The sequence below is a fragment of the Helianthus annuus genome, chromosome 11 (assembly GCF_002127325.2).
Source record: "Helianthus annuus cultivar XRQ/B chromosome 11, HanXRQr2.0-SUNRISE, whole genome shotgun sequence".
Taxonomy (NCBI): Eukaryota; Viridiplantae; Streptophyta; class Magnoliopsida; order Asterales; family Asteraceae; genus Helianthus; species Helianthus annuus.
In genome coordinates this window covers 26,225,328-26,244,749 of record NC_035443.2, presented here as the reverse complement: position 1 = coordinate 26,244,749, position 19,422 = coordinate 26,225,328, and the positions used below count along the sequence as shown (strand labels likewise).

At 37.0% G+C, this 19,422-nt stretch overlaps 1 long non-coding RNA gene across 1 annotated transcript; it reads right to left on the bottom strand.

Annotated features, from left to right (window-relative positions):
- Positions 1-14,207: 14,207 nt before the first annotated feature.
- Positions 14,208-15,498, bottom strand: LOC110917464. Its single transcript, XR_002580579.2, has 2 exons — positions 15,114-15,498; positions 14,208-15,003 (listed from the first exon to the last, which is right to left on the bottom strand). It is a non-coding gene; the product is annotated as an uncharacterized LOC110917464 (long non-coding RNA).
- Between the last annotated feature and the right edge of the window lie 3,924 nt (positions 15,499-19,422).

Here is a 19,422-nt window from a genome sequence, read left to right as displayed (position 1 = left end):
CTATGTTGGATCTCATGAACAGTCATCGATTATTCATCATTAACGTATTCCAACCATTTGTTTATAAGCGTATGCAAGGTTCCTTATAATATGTCCACTTTCATTACATTAATCTAATTATTTAACCAAGCACATAATTCAACTAAACCAATCATCATAGTTATCAATTCACGGAATCACATAACAATAGCACACATTGTCACAAGTAATTATCATTATCAACACAAACAATGGCTGACAACTTGATAAAGCATTCATAGGATTATTATGATTGGACCGATTTACATATAGTGGGCTGACAAATCTATCCATTATTATGTATGTTTTATTCACTAATGTGACCCAGTTAGCGTGCGTGGCCCAATTTATCCATGCAATGAATCCGAATGAGAATGACCCATTAATTACTTCTATCATTACCACCATTATCTGAGAACTATTAATTACTATGACATATGAGCACAGATTCCAACTTCAACAAGCAAAGCACCATCTCCTTAATTAATTCATATAATATCCTTACCTATCACTGACACATTATTAGGATGTCCACTTTGTTGATTAAATCAAGACTTCAACACAGCACATGGGCCGCCACATTTAATCAAGGTTATCAAACTTGTCAAATCATAACAGCACAAGTTTCGATTCGTGCCAAATCATGTTATACATTAATTCAAGTTCTTAGATCATAGACACCCTACCCACTAAGTATTTAAAAGATCACATTAACTAACACAACATAACCCATTCCTTGTTTCGAAATAATCAGCCAAACATCATTGACAGTAACTATTAGATTGATCAAACAACAATTATTTAACATGCCACTATTGTTATTATCACTAATGAATCAGTAGCAACCAGTACCCGAATAAGGATTATTACATCATATAACATCTTCAGTTGCATGCTTATAAGCATATCAAGAACATGTGATTATCAAGTTTTAACATCATTAACCTATATCAAAACTTAGCACAACACAAGTATGGGTTTACTAACCAATATCAAGATCGAACAAGATGATGTCTCAAGAGGGGGGGGGAACCTCCTGTTGCCGTGTGCCGTGCGTACTCTTGATTGAGTTAGGGTTTGTTTTTGGATTTTGAGTTTAACAACTATTACGTATACATATAATGGGGAAGTTTGGGGCGGTTCATGCAAACAGCCGAGATGGGCTCAAGCCCATCCCTTTTGAGATGTCGCACAACAGGAATAGGATAAGGCATAAATCATGACTAACTAGGTGGGCTTATATTCAGTTGGGCCGAAATCAATATTTACCATGCACATTGTATTGGGCCGAGATCAAGTTAAAATAGATGATGTATTGGGCTCGGGTGTGAAGGTGCGGCCCAAACGTCAAAACATAAGTTATTGTACCAAATCAATTTTTAACAAGGTTACACGAATAGAACGCTTTAACATATTAGGGAAAGATAACGAGAAGTAAAGATCAAAAGATGCAACATTACCGACTTTGAAAGTTCGGGTTGTCACATCATCCCCAACTTGAAAGAAATTTCGTCCCGAAATTTAGCATGCGGTTACTGAGGAAGTTAGCTAAGTTGCGTGGTTTCCGGGTTTTTCTTGGGGTGTCACATCATTCCCCCGTTGGTTTGGAATTTCGTCCCGAAATTCCGTAGAACGATAGGAATGAGGTTGATAGAAAAGGTCCGATCTGTAAGAACATGATTGCAACCCTGAACTATGTGTGTGGCTTCTAGACTTTTACCGTTTGCTAGTTCTACTATGTGCTTGGTGTTCAAAGTGTTGGGGTACGATTAAGAATTTGACTAACTTTTAAAGACACGAAACTAGTATCGGCACCCGAATGAAATAAAACAGTAACACAAAAGTCGTCAAGTAGAAACTCACCCTGACCGATCACGAAGACACGTCCCCTAGCACCATTGTCGTCGTTGTTACCCCCATTGTTGTTCCCATTTCCTTGGTTGTTGTTGTTCTGATTCTGATTCAGCTGGGGGCAGTCTCTTTTGAAATGGTCTTCCGCACCACACTGAAAGCATCCCCTGTTGCCTCGCTCTTGCTGCTGCTGCTGGTTCTGTTGTTGCTGATGTCTGGGCTGTGGGGCTCTACAATCTTTGGCTTCGTGGCCTGCTTTACCACACCTGTTACATGTTCGTCCACACTGCCCGAAGTGATGATAGCCGCACTTGTTACATCGCGGCTTCTTCCCTGCATACGAACCCTGACTTTGGCTACTTCCCTGGCCTTGATTGGCAGAAAACGTCTGGCTGATACTGCGGTTGCTACTGTTGTCTGGCCTTTTCTGAGTCTGACCCGCGCTAGATGCTTTGTCATAGTCATTCCACTTCCGCTTGTTATCATTAGCGGACGCAGTGGCAGTGGGTGCAGTAGTAGTGGCTGAAACACGCGGTGGTAACGAGTTACTCTCCACCTCTTGATCCACAATCTTGTGGGTCAAACGAACAATTTGTGTCAAGTCATTGAGATGGGCTGCGGTGACCAAACTCTTTACACGCGAAGGCAGCCCCTTGACGAATAGCTCAATCCTCCGAGACATAGGCCGGGACAAGTTCGGGCACATGTCGGCCAATTCATACGATCGCTTCACATACGCTTCGATTTCAGATCCAACCATCTTCAAGTCGTAGTACTCGTTTTCCAACTTCTGGATCTCATCCCAAGGACAATACTCTTCCCTGATCAGCTCTTTAAAATCATCCCAAGTTGTGGCATTTGCTGCCTCAATGCCCAGCAACTGCACTTGGGCATTCCACCACGTTAGGGCACCATCCGCCAAGGTACCCGCAACATATTTCACCCTGTCCCCAGCGGGGCAGTTACAGATAGCAAACACGGACTCTGCTTTCTCGAACCATCTCAGAAGTCCCACAGCCCCTTCGGTCCCGGTGAAGGTCTGTGGCTTACAGTCCATAAACATTTTGAATGTACACGCAGGCTGGTTGGGTTGAGGTTGCACTTGCTGACCAGCTTGATAGGCTGCTAAAGCCTCAGCCACACGGGTGTTGATTAAGTCTGTCAACTCAGCCTGAGTCATGTTGATGTTGCTACGTCCGTTTCCTCGTCCACTCATGGTTCTATAATAGGGGAAGGGAACAAATTTAGGAGTCGAGAACGAGAAAAGTGTTCAGGTTTATCACGTTAGGGACGATTAACTACCATGTTCCTACACAAACAGGGAAGAACCCCTCTTACACTCGTTAAGCCTCATTGGGATTTGCATGCACCACGCGTTATTATTATGTGTGCACCCATGATAATAAGGCGGTTTGCATGCTTCTCTCGATGCTTCTTAACTTATGTTTGAAGTTTCTCCCACCCCAATCAACACAAAATATGCACTACCAACAAGATTAGGATTTACTAGATGCAAGCGTTATGTTACACTATCAATGTGTCCTGATGTCTACCATGTCGTATCGTGCATGCTATAAATATAGTTACGTTTACTAGGCATATAAAGCATAAGCTAACGAGGAACGAACCTTGCAGTCTGAAGCTGAGTGTCATGGTCATCGTTTGGATCAATTCGGTTATAGTCTGGTTTTATGAAAACATTTTTAAAACCGAGTTCTCTATAACCAGTGGCTCTGATACCAAACTGTCACACCCCCAATTTATCACCTAGGGTATGTCCCTATTGGAGGTGCAACGATCCAACAAAGAGCCACCAATCATATCAAACACGAGTTATAATGTATTGAGATACCCAATTGAAATAAATGTATCGTTTGAAAAGTTAAACCAAAACCAAAGTACTGAGCGGAAGCATAAAAATATAAATGTATGAATGTATCGAAACCGAATCAATGTAATTGTTTATCATGACCATAACCACTCCAGCAGCATCAGACGGAAAGCTCCCAAGTTCCTTCAATAATTACCTACAAGCATGCAACAAGTGTGTCAGACTACGCTGGTGAGTTCAAGGTTTTGTTAACAGGTTATGTTACCATATGTATGTTAATGCGATTTAATGTTGCGTTACGATGTTGCTCATGTTAGATACCCTAGGGAATGTGCCCATGTGTATCCGGGGAGTGGGTACCCCTTAACGACCGATTGCTATGTTGCCTTCGTTAGATACCCTAGGGAGAGTGCCCATATGTATCCAAGGAGTGTGCCTCTAACAACCATAGCCATACCCAGATAATTAGTTCACGCCCGTCCTTACGGCCCGGTGTGAGGTTTCCCACCTAATAGCGCTATCAACTAAACACCTCCATTGCCCTCCAGGCAATAACCAAAACCGATTAAGTTGTTTACCCAATGTTTCCCTTCCGAATGTTTACCAGTTGTCCCAAACCACCGGGACGCAAGCTTAGAAAAGTGCAGTGAACTCACCTTTGGTTGCTCGGTTGAACTCTTAAAATAGCTAACGGTCAGGGTTGGTCAATCACGTCCTAACATGGTTACCGACAACAATCAGTTTCATGTGCACATAACCCACGTATTTCAGGTACAATTAATTCATGTATTCCTTAATCACATACCACACAATTTTTGCACAGGTACACACACATATAGTTCAAATCATAATCGGTTAACACATCGGCCTAATATCATCAAGTAGTCACTTAGCATGCATTTGGTTCAAAAGCAGACTTACTCCAATATTTCATTTGATCCTTAAGAAACATCATGTAACGTTTATTTAGGCTAACATAATTCAGGTTCATCTTTATCAATATACCACCTCACTAACTATGTTGGATCTCATGAACAGTCATCGATTATTCATCATTAACGTATTCCAACCATTTGTTTATAAGCGTATGTAAGGTTCCTTATAATATGTCCACTTTCATTACATTAATCTAATTATTTAACCAAGCACATAATTCAACTAAACCAATCATCATAGTTATCAATTCACGGAATCACATAACAATAGCACACATCGTCACAAGTAATTATCATTATCAACACAAACAATGGCTGACAACTTGATAAAGCATTCATAGGATTATTATGATTGGACCGATTTACATATAGTGGGCTGACAAATCTATCCATTATTATGTATGTTTTATTCACTAATGTGACCCAGTTAGCGTGCGTGGCCCAATTTATCCATGCAATGAATCCGAATGAGAATGACCCATTAATTACTTCCATCATTACCACCATTATCTGAGAACTATTAATTACTATGACATATGAGCACAGATTCCAACTTCAACAAGCAAAGCACCATCTCCTTAATTAATTCATATAATATCCTTACCTATCACTGACACATTATTAGGATGTCCACTTTGTTGATTAAATCAAGACTTCAACACAGCACATGGGCCGCCACATTTAATCAAGGTTATCAAACTTGTCAAATCATAACAGCACAAGTTTCGATTCGTGCCAAATCATGTTATACATTAATTCAAGTTCTTAGATCATAGACACCCTACCCACTAAGTATTTAAAAGATCACATTAACTAACACAACATAACCCATTCCTTGTTTCGAAATAATCAGCCAAACATCATTGACAGTAACTATTAGATTGATCAAACAACAATTATTTAACATGCCACTATTGTTATTATCACTAATGAATCAGTAGCAACCAGTACCCGAATAAGGATTATTACATCATATAACATCTTCAGTTGCATGCTTATAAGCATATCAAGAACATGTGATTATCAAGTTTTAACATCATTAACCTATATCAAAACTTAGCACAACACAAGTTTGGGTTTGCTAACCAATATCAAGATCGAACAAGATGATGTCTCAAGAGGGGGGGGGGGAAACCTCCTGTTGCCGTGTGCCGTGCGTACTCTTGATTGAGTTAGGGTTTGTTTTTGGATTTTGAGTTTAACAACTATTACGTATACATATAATGGGGAAGTTTGGGGCGGTTCATGCAAACAGCCGAGATGGGCTCAAGCCCATCCCTTTTGAGATGTCGCACAACAGGAATAGGATAAGGCATAAATCATGACTAACTAGGTGGGCTTATATTCAGTTGGGCCGAAATCAATATTTACCATGCACATTGTATTGGGCCGAGATCAAGTTAAAATAGATGATGTATTGGGCTCGGGTGTGAAGGTGCGGCCCAAACGTCAAAACATAAGTTATTGTACCAAATCAATTTTTAACAAGGTTACACGAATAGAACGCTTTAACATATTAGGGAAAGATAACGAGAAGTAAAGATCAAAAGATGCAACATTACCGACCTTGAAAGTTCGGGTTGTCACACATGATCTAAACTTTAGGGTTTCTGAATGTGCGGTTTTAACATGATTATTATTATTTGTTTGATGGAATCATAACTAACTTTTTTTTAAAAGCCGACTTTCTTGTGTTATGTCATCGCACTCTCCAAATTGGAGAGCCTCGTTGCCTCACCCCGACCAGACTATTTTGTCTTAACCGAGCTCACGCACACTTCAGAGTTTGGCTTAGGTGTTCCCTGGGGAAACCATACCGCTAACTTCTACTTGATAGGCGTTGTGTCACCACAATAACAGAACTCTCTGGCGTAACACTTGGTAGGATGAAAACACAGGTGGGCTCAAGATTCAAATTGACAACCTCGCACAAGACCTAGCTCAAATCTTTCATTGGCTTAATCCGCCAAAAGTGACACAAGTGAGGATCGAACTTGGGTCTCCATTGAAAAAACCAAGCTTCCTACCGCTAGGCCACAAGTGGGGATTTAGGAATCATAACTAAATGGCCTACTAATTTGCACTAGAGTAAATTGCTAAATTTGTCTTTAAGGTTTGGTCACTTTTGTTATTTTCGTCCCTAAGGTGCCATTCTCGTCCAAAAAGTTTGAAATCTTACCATTTTTATTCCTAAGGGCTGTTTTTCGAGGGACGAAAGTCGCAATAAATTGCGATCCTCTGGGATGAAAATGACACAAAAAAAAAAAAACAAAGATGAAGGACTGCAAGTTTGCAATGTACAAAAAAATCGTTTTGGATTAAACATGCAAATATGCCCAAACATCAGTGACCATATTGGAAAATTACCCTTTCTACAAATAATGGTTATGTAAATTTGCGGTAAGTCTTGTAAATAAATTTGAAACCAATTAAGACTACATCCACGTCCTCTTTACAGAGACCACTCATGACAACGCCCTGCGATGGAGCGGTCTATCTATGGTGATGTGATGGCGCTTGTGTCTAAACACTAAAGTTATGAGCTTAGGGTTTTTGTGGGGCCATGTACATTTATATATTTATTTATTTATTTTGAACGACGTACGGTTAGAATATTGTTAACCGGGTTAGTAGTTAGTATATTAGCATCACAAAGTTAGTATTAATATCATTTGCCTGGATTTGAACACATGACCTCCAAAAGAAGCATAGCTTCCCACCTCCACTATAACCACTAGACCAAATGACCAGCAAATAATTGGTCTCATGTACATTTATTATACTATTTTCTTGTTTTTCTATTTATGAAAGCGTCAATCACATTAACCACCTTCCACCACCAACACCCGACCACGTTCTACTACCCTAGATGTGGTGGTGGGGAGAGATTTTAGAGAGATAGAGAGAAAGTGTGTATGTTTTTAGATAGAGAAAGGATATGGTGGGTGGGATCGAGTGGAAGAGTTTGTTATATTTTCTAAAAAGAGTTTACCAGTGATCGGGTGATTTTGCTAGTGGTACGATGATAATCCAGTGATCTGTCAGTAATTCAAATTACCGTTCTAAATTAAAAAAAAACAAATACAAATTTAACATAAATAATACTTTTGACGGCTATGCTAGAAAAGAGTTTTTGTAAACCTCATTTGGTTACCCTAAATCATTTAGCCGATACCAACTCTTTTGCTTTAGCGTGTGCATGTATATTATTTTATTAGAACGATATATGAATATATATTAAATTAAATATTTTTTTCTTAATGAATAATCTTGCAAACTATGAGGATTGAATCTCTAACCTCCTACTCAGGGACGGAACCACAAGGGGGTCAGGGGGGTCAGTTGACCCTCCGGCCGGCCAAATTAGAAGCTTATCGGAATATTCAACCAAAATTTTTCTTACAGTTGACCCTCTAGATTTTCTTCTCTAAAGCGTTAAAACTGAAAGAAAAAAGTAAAAATGTTTGAAGCTTTCCCGGCCGGCAAGCGGCGGCGGCATGCGGTGCTGCGACTGCAGCTAGCGGTGGTTTGTTATGACTTCTGAATTCATTGCAGAGAAAATAGGGAAAAAAGAAGATGTGGTGTCTAATATTTATTGGGTTAATAATAAATACTATTATGGGCTTTAAAAGTAAATTAGATTGACCCGGTTTTCAAAATGAGAAAACTAATATTTTATTTATATATTACTTTCCCAATAAAAATAATCTAACCCTATTCCTGCCGCATTTTTTCTCCGATCTTCTTAAAGACTTTTCTTTGTCTCGAGAAGTGTTAAATACATGGCAAAGTGAAGCATTAAGAAGTAAGTTATTTATCCTTTGTTAAACTTTTTCAATTGTTTAGTTAATATTTGAATACTGCTTGTGAATTAAACTTTGATACGTATACCAATTAGTTTTGTATGTGTTTTATATTTCTAACTTTTAAGATATTTAATTAATTATCTAGCAAATTAGGTTATTATTTAATATAACTTTTATCAAAATTTGCTAATTGCTAAAATTACCACGTGTAGAAATGCATGTTTAAAAAGATATTTTGGTAAAAAAAAAAAAAAAAAAAAAAACTCAAATCATGTATTGAAACTTCATCAAGTAACAACAAAAGAAGTCGGGATGAAATCATTAGTGATCCGGCCTTGTGAAAACCAATTAATGATTATTTACGTTAAGGAGACGACACATAACAAAAGGTCCTTGTCAACCAAAAGGTCAGGTTTTCCCTAAGATTACAATTACCAATTGATACATCTATTGTTAAAAAATGATTAATGTACTTAAAAGAGGGTAAAACAGCTATTTTCTTTTTAATAGCAAGAATTATATAACTAAATGAACTATAATGTTTGTAACACATTTCCATTTCGACCCTCCGACAAAAAAGTTCTGGTTCCGCCACTGCTCCTACTACTCTAAACTTTATCTAAGTTACTAACACCATTAGGCTATTCCCAAGTGGATATTATATATATTAACTACCTATAAATTTAAATTTATTGTACATGTATTATGTTTTATTAATTTGGAGGTAAGTTCTTTGTTTTGTAAATGTAAGATTCAGTTTAACTTGAACCAATATGATTTAAATGAATATTGGACATTTTATGGTCTCTTATGTGTGTACTAATCGGATGAATAAGATGGAGTGATCGTGCTATACTAACTGTCAAAATTAAGCTTGTATATTATCATACAGGATCTGCCCAGAATTGTGTTGAGGGCAGTGTACAGCATCTCAAACATTTCATTGGGTTGGGCTAATCGCATTCGTTTTGTAAATTGATATATCTTATAAACTCTTTCGAATTCAAATATCCACTCTAGTTAAGGTTTGAGTTAATTGGCATTTTAGTCCCTGAGGTTTGTTCAAATTTGTCATTTTAGTCCAAATAGTTTTTTTTTTTTCGCCTCTGGGTCCCTGACTTTTCCTTTTTGTTGCCATTTTGATCACATACCTTAACTCCATCCAAAAACCCCATTTTTAACCAGGGTATTTTGGGGATTTTCATTTTAAATCTTTTCAATTGTCATTTCGATCCAGTTCTAAAAATCAAAAAAATTCTAAAAAGAGTTAAATGCCATTTTAGTCTCTGTGGTTTGAGTCATTTTGTCAGTTTAGTCCAAAGATTTCACCATTGCTATTTTAGTCCACTGGGTTAACTTCATCCATTTTCTCTGTTAACGAGAAGGCCAATTCGGTCATTTTATATGGATGAATTGCCCTTCTAGTTAACAGAATTACATATAAAATGATCGAATTAGCCTTCTCGTTAACAGAAAAAATGGATGAAGTTAACCCAGTGGACTAAAATGGCAACTGTGAAACTTTTTTGGACCCACAGGTTAAAAATAAAACCTTTGGACTAAACTGACAAAATGACCCAAACCATATAGACTAAAATGGCATTTAACTCTTCTAAAAATAAAATCATAAAAATAAAAAAAATCTAAAAATAAAAAAAAATTCCAAAAAAATCAAAAAATTTCTAAAAAATAAAAAATATTCTAAAAAATAAAATAATCACAAAAATAAAAAAAATCTAATAATCAAAAAAATCTAAAAATTAAAAAAATTCTAAAAAATAAAAAAAAATCTAAAAAATAAAAAATTCTAAAAAATCAAAAAAATTCTAAAAAATCAAAAAAATTCTAAAAAATAAAAAAAAATCATAAAAATTATAAAAATTATAAAAAAACAGAATCAGAAACAGGTCATTGCAGAACCAAACAAATCTACACACAAATATGTTATGTTCACTAAAAAACAAATCATATTTGCTGCTGTGTTTGGTCGATGATATAATTCATCAATAAAATCTGTTCGAGTTCGTGTCCACTACAGAATCTGATTGTTTCGCAGAGAAATCAGATTATACGTTGTTACGTTCGCTGTAGATCAGTTTGTCCGCTGCAAATATTAGTGCAGATTGTTTGGTCGAAGTTGAGTAGTGTTATGAAGTTGCTAAGCAGATTTGTTTAAATTGATTAGGAAACAAGTTGGTCAAATATCTGCAGGGTACTGTTTCGTTTGGTTCTATACCGTTTATTTCGACTCTGTTTATATGAATCAATAGATTCAGTACATTCAAGGTTTTGAGGTACATACGGTTCAAGAAAGTTAATCCGTATTCACAAATCAGATTTGTTTTTTCCGCAAAAGTTTGTAACGGATCCAGAAATCAGTTCTTTCACTGCAGATTTTGTCAGTTCACTGCACTATAAGATCCATTCGCTGATATATAATTCAATTTTTTAGAATTTTTTTGATTTTTTAGAATTTTTTTGATTTTTTAGAATTTTTTGATTTTTAGAATTTTTTTTGATTTTTTAGAATTTTTTAGATTTTTAGAATTTTTTTGATTTTTGTGATTTTTTTTTTATTTTTTAGATTTTTTTTATTTTTATGATTTTTTTTTTATTTTTTAGAATTTTTTTGATTTTTTAGAACTGGATCAAAATGGCAATTGAAAAGTTTTAAAATGAAAATCCCCAAAATACCCCTGGTAAAAAATGGGGTTTTTGGATGGAGTTAGGGTATGTGATCAAAATGGCAACAAAAGGGAAAAGTCAGGGACCCAGAGGCGAAAAAGAACTATTTGGATTAAAATGACAAATTTGGACAAACCTCAGGGACTAAAATGGCAATTAACTCTTAAGGTTTAAACATTAGCAAGTTATTGCTTGCATATGGTTTGAGATAAATAAAGGTTGTATAAAATTTAAATATATGGAAAAGTTACTAAATGTGACATATATATATTCTGTTAAATTAAAATTTAGGACTATATCATGATAATCGCTTGAAATAAGTCAACTTAACTTTGTATGGCTTGATATAACTTTTTTGAGCTTATAATAGCATATGTTTCTTTTTTACCAGAATGAGCTTGAATCGATTTAAAGTTTGAAACTTAATAAGAGGTTTACTTTTTGCAGTCTCATTCGTAGATAATAATATCTACTTTTTATATATGGTCGTGATATATGTAAAATCGCCCCATTATTATAAACACCATGAGACATCTTCGTGCCAAGCTATATAAATTAAAATATTACTTTCACTTGGTAGACATGTGACACGATCCGAGTAACGTATGAACAGGTCCATACTATCAATGGCGGATCCATGATTTATTTTCTATAGTACGATCAGAGGGTTTTACCATATTTTTAAAGGTGCAATTGGGATTTTTGCATTAATAATACACTAAGGAGCTGTTTGGTAACATGTGAATGGTTAAGTGCTGAACCAGTAAGAAGTTTGAACCATTAAATGCTGAATCAGTAGGAGGTCAAAACCATTAAGAGCCTGTATAATGTTTAACTGTTCGGAGGCAAATGTCTGACCAATTCAGATTAGAGATCTTAACCAGTTAGACTCTGTATAAATTTTAACCATTCAGAGGCAAATGTCTGAACCATTCAGACATCTGCTCGTGAAACAAACAGTTTGAACCATTAAGTGCTGAACCAGTAAGAGATCGGAACCATTAAGAGCCTCATTAAGAGGTAAACAAACAGCCCCTAATTTTTTTTTCAAGGTGTGCACCCGCCACCCAGATCAGCCCTGAGAATTCATGTACCATATTCAAGCTCGAAAAAATGTGCCCTTACGCGTTGTTGAAAATGGGTATTGGGCTCACTAAAGGTCTAAATTTAATGCCAATGAGCTAATAACTAATCTAAACCATAAAAATAATTTTGTAAGTGGGCCTATGTTGATGTTTGTATGGGTATACCCTATTAATTTATTTATGAGTAAACTGCCATTTTGGTCCCTGTGGTTTGGGCACTTTTGCCATTTTAGTTCAAAACTCAAACTTTTTAAATTTGGGTCCCTGTGGTTTCACTTTTATTGCCACTTGATCCAAAATTCAAAAACTCTCATTTTTTACTGTTCCAACATGCCTATTTTGTCTTTTTGTGCAGGGGTATTTTTGTCCAAGTTCTTTTCATTTAACATTTTGTTAATTATAAAATACCCTTATTAATTCTCGTTTCCCCATTTTCATCATCTTCAAACCCAAAATCTGAAACTCAGTCTCTCTCTCCTCTCTCTCTTTCTAAACTCACCAGCCTTAACATCCATTCTCTCCGGTGATCTTTCTCTCCACAAAAGACCCAAAAATCAACTCCAACATTCTCACCGGTGAACAGTTAGAGAGAGAAACAAAGAGTTTCGTTTTGCCGGTGAACAGTTAGAGAGAGAAACGAAGGGTTTCGCTTGTACCGGAATCACCCACCACTACCGTCTCCCCTCCACCATGGTACACCCACCACGGTACACCCTCCACCACGGTACACCCACCACCACCGTACACCCTCAATACCACAGCCTCTACCCTCAGCCGACATTGAAGCCCTAGTACGCCGCCTATATCCTCAGATCTAGTATCAGAAACCGCATCAATCCACCTAAAAACGCACAGGTAGTTGTCGTCATCTAACGAACCCTTATTTTCACATCGAAACCCTTTCAATCCCTGTTTTCTCAGCCAAATAAACCTCCACTACCGATAAAACCCCCAGTTGCAGATCTGTTTGTTATCGAAAACTGAAGGATTGCAGGTCTGGGATCTTTGCGATTGAACATTCAGAGATGAAGTTGTTGCGTGATAGTAGTTGCAGAGAGAGAGAGAGAGGGGGGGGGGATTGCAGGTCTGGGCAGTTTACTCTATATAATTGGTTATATATATTTTGATTAGTTATATATATATATTTATTTTTAATTAATAATTAGTTATAATAAAAGTATAATGACCAAAATGCCCCTGAAGAAAGGACAAAACAATCAGCTTTCAACAGCCAAAATAGGGGGTTTTTGGATTTTGGACTAAAATGACAATAAAAGTGAAACAACAGGGACCCAGATTTAAAAAGTTTGAGATTTGGACTAAAATGGCAAAAGTGCCCAAACCACAGGGACCAAAATGACAGTTTACTCTTTATTTATTTTACATAGAGTGAATTTCAAATTTTGTCCTTTATCTATATACCAAATTTCAAGCGGTCTCCTTTATCTTTAAAATTGACGAGTATTGGACTTTATGTTTCAAAATCTTACAAGGTATGTCCTTTGGCCCTAACTCAATTAAACTTTTCTGTTAAATAAGATAACAAAAGGGTATTTTAGTCTTTTTACCCATTTATTTAATAATACTTTAATAAGTAAAACAAAATTAAATTATAAGAATTAATATAAAATTATACATATATATGCACACACCTCTCTGTACACCCCCTCCCCACCCCTCTCTTTCATCAGCCCTCCACCGTCACCATCAACCACCACCCGCCCCTGCCACCACCTCAAATCATTTGTGTTAAGCTTAGCAATTAGCATAACACAGTTGGATCAAGTTCATTTTGCAGCCCCAGATTGAGAATTTTAAAACTTTATATTCATTATGACCCATACAATTACATAAGTCGGTAAAGTACTAAAGAAGTTGGAACAAAAATTAAAGTAGCTCATCAATTTACTGGTTTTGTAGCTTTCTTATTTAGAGGAGCAGAAAGGTTTTGTAGCTTTTGGGGTTTATGACAAAATCAATAGTGAAGAGATGGGCATGAACAAATTTACTGTATATACTCTTAGCAATATTCAACCCAACTACAAACACCCATGTTCGACCCATCACATCCACCATACGTACAACACTAATCAACCAATTCCAAAATTCCCCCCTTTTTATATACATACATACATACATACCCAACCCAATCGGCGACTGTTTTCAGGTTGAAACACCATTGCTCACCGACGACGTCATTGCTGAGAGATCCGGCTTCGATGAAACACCATTGCTCACCGACGACGTCATTGCTGAGAGATCCAGCTTCGTTGAAACACCATTGCTCATCCAATCGTCAGATCCAGCTTCTTTTGTTGACGTCTTCTTTGTTCACGGCTTCTTTTATTCACGGCGATGGTGGTTGGTGGTAGCTATTGGGGCGGTTGAAGTGAATTGATATTGAATGAGTAATCAACAATGGAAATTAGGGCAAAAACTAGCACTAATTCATATTAATCATAGAAGAGGAGATGAGAAATACAGAAAGAAGGAGATGGGAACTAGAACAAATCACACACAACTACAAGCTCATTCATAATCCTATATTCTCTCTCATCCTTGTGTTTATAACATACGTCAGAAAATTCTAGTCATTCACTTGTTGGGCTTTGGGTAATGGGCTACTTGATTGGGTCATTGTGGTTTACAAATGATAGCTGGGCCGGAACCCATAATGTTCATAACAGCGGTGTGGCTTAGAGAGAGAGAGGAAGAGTGGTGGTGGTTGAAGGAAGTTGTGGTATGATACAGAGAGACGGAGTAGAGAGAACACAAAACACAGTATCACCTGCCTACAATTCATTAAAACACATTATCAAACAAACCTAATTCACTTCAACTAATTAAAATTCACCAAAATCAAACAAAAACAGTAAAAACACATTAATATGTAAATCCTCACTAGCTGCAACATAATGAATAGGAGGATGCCGTGAATCATACGCAACTCTATCTTTCAAAAGAGTTGCCGGAAAGAAGAGTTGGAGAGGAAGAGTTGCCGGAGACGAAGAGTTGGCGACAGTTGGAGAAGAAGAGTTGCCGGAGACAAAGAGTTGGCGACAGTTGGAGAAGAAGAGTTGCCGGAGACGAGTGTGTCGGAGCTGGAAGCCATACACATGTTCCGACCTGTTGACTTTTTTTTCGAAGTTGTTGGGGTTCAGGTGGAGGTAGTTGCTGTCACAGTGGTGGTGGGGTTGGGATTTGGTGGTGGCGGCGACAAATTTGGTGGTGTTGGTAGCTGTCACAGAGGTAGCAAGGGTGGGGGTTTGGTTGAGAGAGAGAGAGGGGGGGGGGGAGAGGGGGATGTGTATGAGAGAGAGGGGGGTTTAGTTATATATATTTATTTTTAATTAATAATTAATAATTAGTTATAATAAAAGTATAATGACCAAAATGCCCATACAAAAAAAAAAAAGACTAAATAGACAGGTTGCAACAGTAAAAAAATAGGTTTTTGAATTTTGGACTAAAATAGCAATAAAAGTGAAACCATAAGGACCCAGATTTAAAAAGTTTAAGATTTGGACTAAAATGACAAAAGTGTTCAAACCACAGGGACCAAAATGACAGTTTACTCATTTTTTTTTAAATAACATGCCCTTCAAAATATCACGCCCTGACCGGTGGTCCTCCCCGTCCACCCTCAGGGCCGGCCATGCCGTCACCCCACGGACCTACCTAGGTCCGCCCCTGGTCCATACCCGATCAGTCAGTCTCCAAAGGACCCCTGCACGTTTTCTAGAATGATGACCGGGTCATGAGAAGCCTTCAGCAACTTTTTCCATCTTCCATTTTCACAGTAAGGTGTTTGCATGCATTTAGGAATCATTTTAGCTCCCACTTTTGTATTATTAATCCATGTTGCAGTAGTTCCAAATTGTTAGGAGATCATGCAGTGTTTTTATTTTTTTTTTGTCAAATGTGATGGCACCGAAGAATGAAAAAAACATGAGAAAATTTGGGAAAGTCTGAGATTTCCGATCGAGGGTCGAAAACGTATATACCCAAAAATTTCTATACAAAAACTACATATTCATCACTACTAAGCGAAAAATTTGAGGTCGGCCGCCGCTTCCGCCCACTAGAAGTTGCGCCCTGCTCCCCTGTACTCACACACCCAACACCTAGCGGTATGGTGTAACTTTAAAAAAATAACAGTATTATCAACAAGCTCTGTTATATGTTAAACTTGTTAGTTATATATAACGAGTACTACAAACGGATGGGAAGATATTAGTTTTGGTATCTTTTTTACAGGGACAAGATTTAATCTTATAGTTATAATGAGTGTAGATACAATAGAAAGTTTATTTGGTAAAGAAGGCTAGAAAGTGATCTTGATCATTCATTTAGTTAATCAAGTACTAAGATTAAATGATGGAAATTGAAGGGAAGAAAAGAGGCGCGTGAGTTTGTTTAGGGGCATTCTAGTCAATCTAAGCCAATAGTTTCTCTCTCCTCCAATTCCCCCCCATTTTTTAAACATCAATAACTCTTTCATACGACATTATTTTTTTTTATAAAAATTGCACAAAAAAAAAACGAGCGTTTTTTATCTTTAAAACGAGTATACTATTGCTATATTTTCAATAAAAAATTTAAAAAACCAGTTGCGTAAAACGCAATAGAAAAACCCCAAGTTACGTAAAACGCAATGAAAAAAAAACCTAAAAAATGACATTTTTCTAAAACGCAATGCAACAAAAACACAAAGAAATGTCTTATTTGTAAAACGCAATGGCCAGAAAACACAAAGAAATGTCTTATTTCTAAAACGCAATAGCCTAAAAACTCAAAAGAAAATGTACTTTCTAAAACGCAATGGACCAAAAACACATAAAAATGTGTTTTACCTAAAACGCAATGCATCAAAAACACAAACAAATGTCTTATTTCTAAAACGCAATGGCCAGAAAACACTTAAAATGTATGTTTTCTAAAACGCGATGGACTGAAAACACATAAAAAAGTGTTTTACTTAAAACGCAATGCACCAAAAACACAAAAAAATGTCTTATTTGTAAAACGCAATGGCCAGAAAACACTTAAAAATGACTCATTCTAAAACGCAATTGCCTAAAAAACAAAAGAAAGTGTTCTATGTAAAACGCAATGGACTGAAAACACCTAAAAAGTGTTTCACCTAAAACGCAATGCACCAAAAAAACTTCAAGAATGTGTTTTTCTAAAACGCAATGGCCAGAAAACACTTAAAAATGACTCATTCTAAAACGCAATTGCCTAAAAAACAAAAGAAAGTGTTCTCTGTAACACGCAATGGACTGAAAACACCTAAAAAAGTGTTTTTTTACCTAAAACGCAATGCACCAAAAACACTTCAAGAATGTGTTTTTCTAAAACGCAATGGCCAGAAAACACATAAAAATGTTTTAGTTCTAAAATGCAATTGCCTAAAAACACCAAAGAAAGTTTTCTCTCTAAAACGCATTGAACCATGACACTAGTTTTGCCTGTGCTATGAATTGTTTGTGCTGTGAACTGTCTGAACCAATGCAGTTTACGAATGCAGCTCAACCCCAGCCAGGGGCTCTGCCCCTTGGACCCCGCCAGGGGCTGCCGCCCCTGGGACCCCGCTACCAGGGGCGCTGCCCCCGGACCCCTGCCAAGATCGTAAAACGGAATGACTAAATCAAAAACCCAGATCGTAAAAATGAAATTAAAGAATTTCTTACATGGATCGAAGTGATTTCTTCAACAATTGACGAATTTTGAATGATTGCAACACTTATCAGCGCTCGAATCGAACGGATTGAGTGATTATCTTCAAAATCACCGGAAAAAACGAGATTTTCTATGAAATTAAACTGGGTTTTCTTCAAAAAAAAAGCTGAAGAACACGTTGATCGGGTGTTTGAATCATTGATTGGTGACGAAAATCGCACTATAATGTAGTGATTATTGAGATAGAAAGTGAAGAAATGGTTGAAAATGGTGGGTTTTGAAGTTATTGGGTTTTGAAAAGGAAGAAGAAATGATAAGATTGACTAAAATACCCTTCCTCTTTATTTTAAATTTTGCCACATGTCCTAATCCTATTGCTTCCTATCCTTTATAGCCAAAATAAACTTCCTATTTGATCTTTTCCCTAGTTATAATATGTAAACCAAGAAAACTTATATAACGTTATGCTTATTTTGTTATTGTTGATTATAGTTCAGTTAAAATATATATATATATCTATCTATACTTTCTATAAATGGAGAAATCCCAATGACATAAGAAAATCTGATGTGTCAGTAATTGTAACACCTCGAAAAAATTCGTCCAATAGTGTCTTGACACGTGTCATAAGGTTCCGTTATGTGAAAACATACTTTAGAGGGACTAAAAGTGACAAACAGTGAAAACTATGGAACGTAAGGGTCCAAAGTGTCAACAATGGATAAATAGACTCTATGATAACCCCACATAATGTTTATAACCTTTAACGGATGGTTCATGGATCATACGACGCGGAAATTGCCCAAAAGTGAAGTATTATAAACTATAGGGGCCAAAAGTGTCAACATGTTTAATTTATACCTCTGAGTGAACTTTTGGCAGACCCGAAGCTTTGTATAGCTAAAATATACTCACTAGAATATGTGGTAAAATTTTCATGAAGTTTCGTCAACGTATGAGAAAGTTATGGCCAAAACCGTACGTAAGGGACTAAAAGCGTCAACGTCGAATTTCAGGGCATTTCGGTTGAGCGCTAAGTTATCCGAGGACATTACCATGTTGGTAAAAGTCCTAAGGTCCTTAAAAGCCAAGGTTGGGGGTTTACGGATCAAGATAAGTAGCCAAACCATCGCATCTAAAGTTCAAGGACCAAACGTGCAACAAATGAGCCAAGTTTGACCAGCTGACCCCCAGGCGCCCCGCCTGAGGTGCCACGCGGGCCGCGACCCAGCGCCCAGCGACAACAGTCGCGAATTGGGCTGTTTTGGCTCCGATTTTGAGTGGAATCCAGCTCACTTGCACCTCCAATCGACCCAATAGCATGCCTTGCATGCCTACAACTACAGGAAGCTCGAAAATACTGATTTAAAACAAGAATTGATCTCATTTTGATCATTTGCAAGTGAAGAACAAGGAGCATTCTCTCAAGAGCTCTCAAGAACACTTCAAGCAAGCTTTCTGGAGGGATTCTGATCAACAAGGCCGACTCCTAGTGACCATCTAACATCTATAGGACTCTTGTAAGCCTT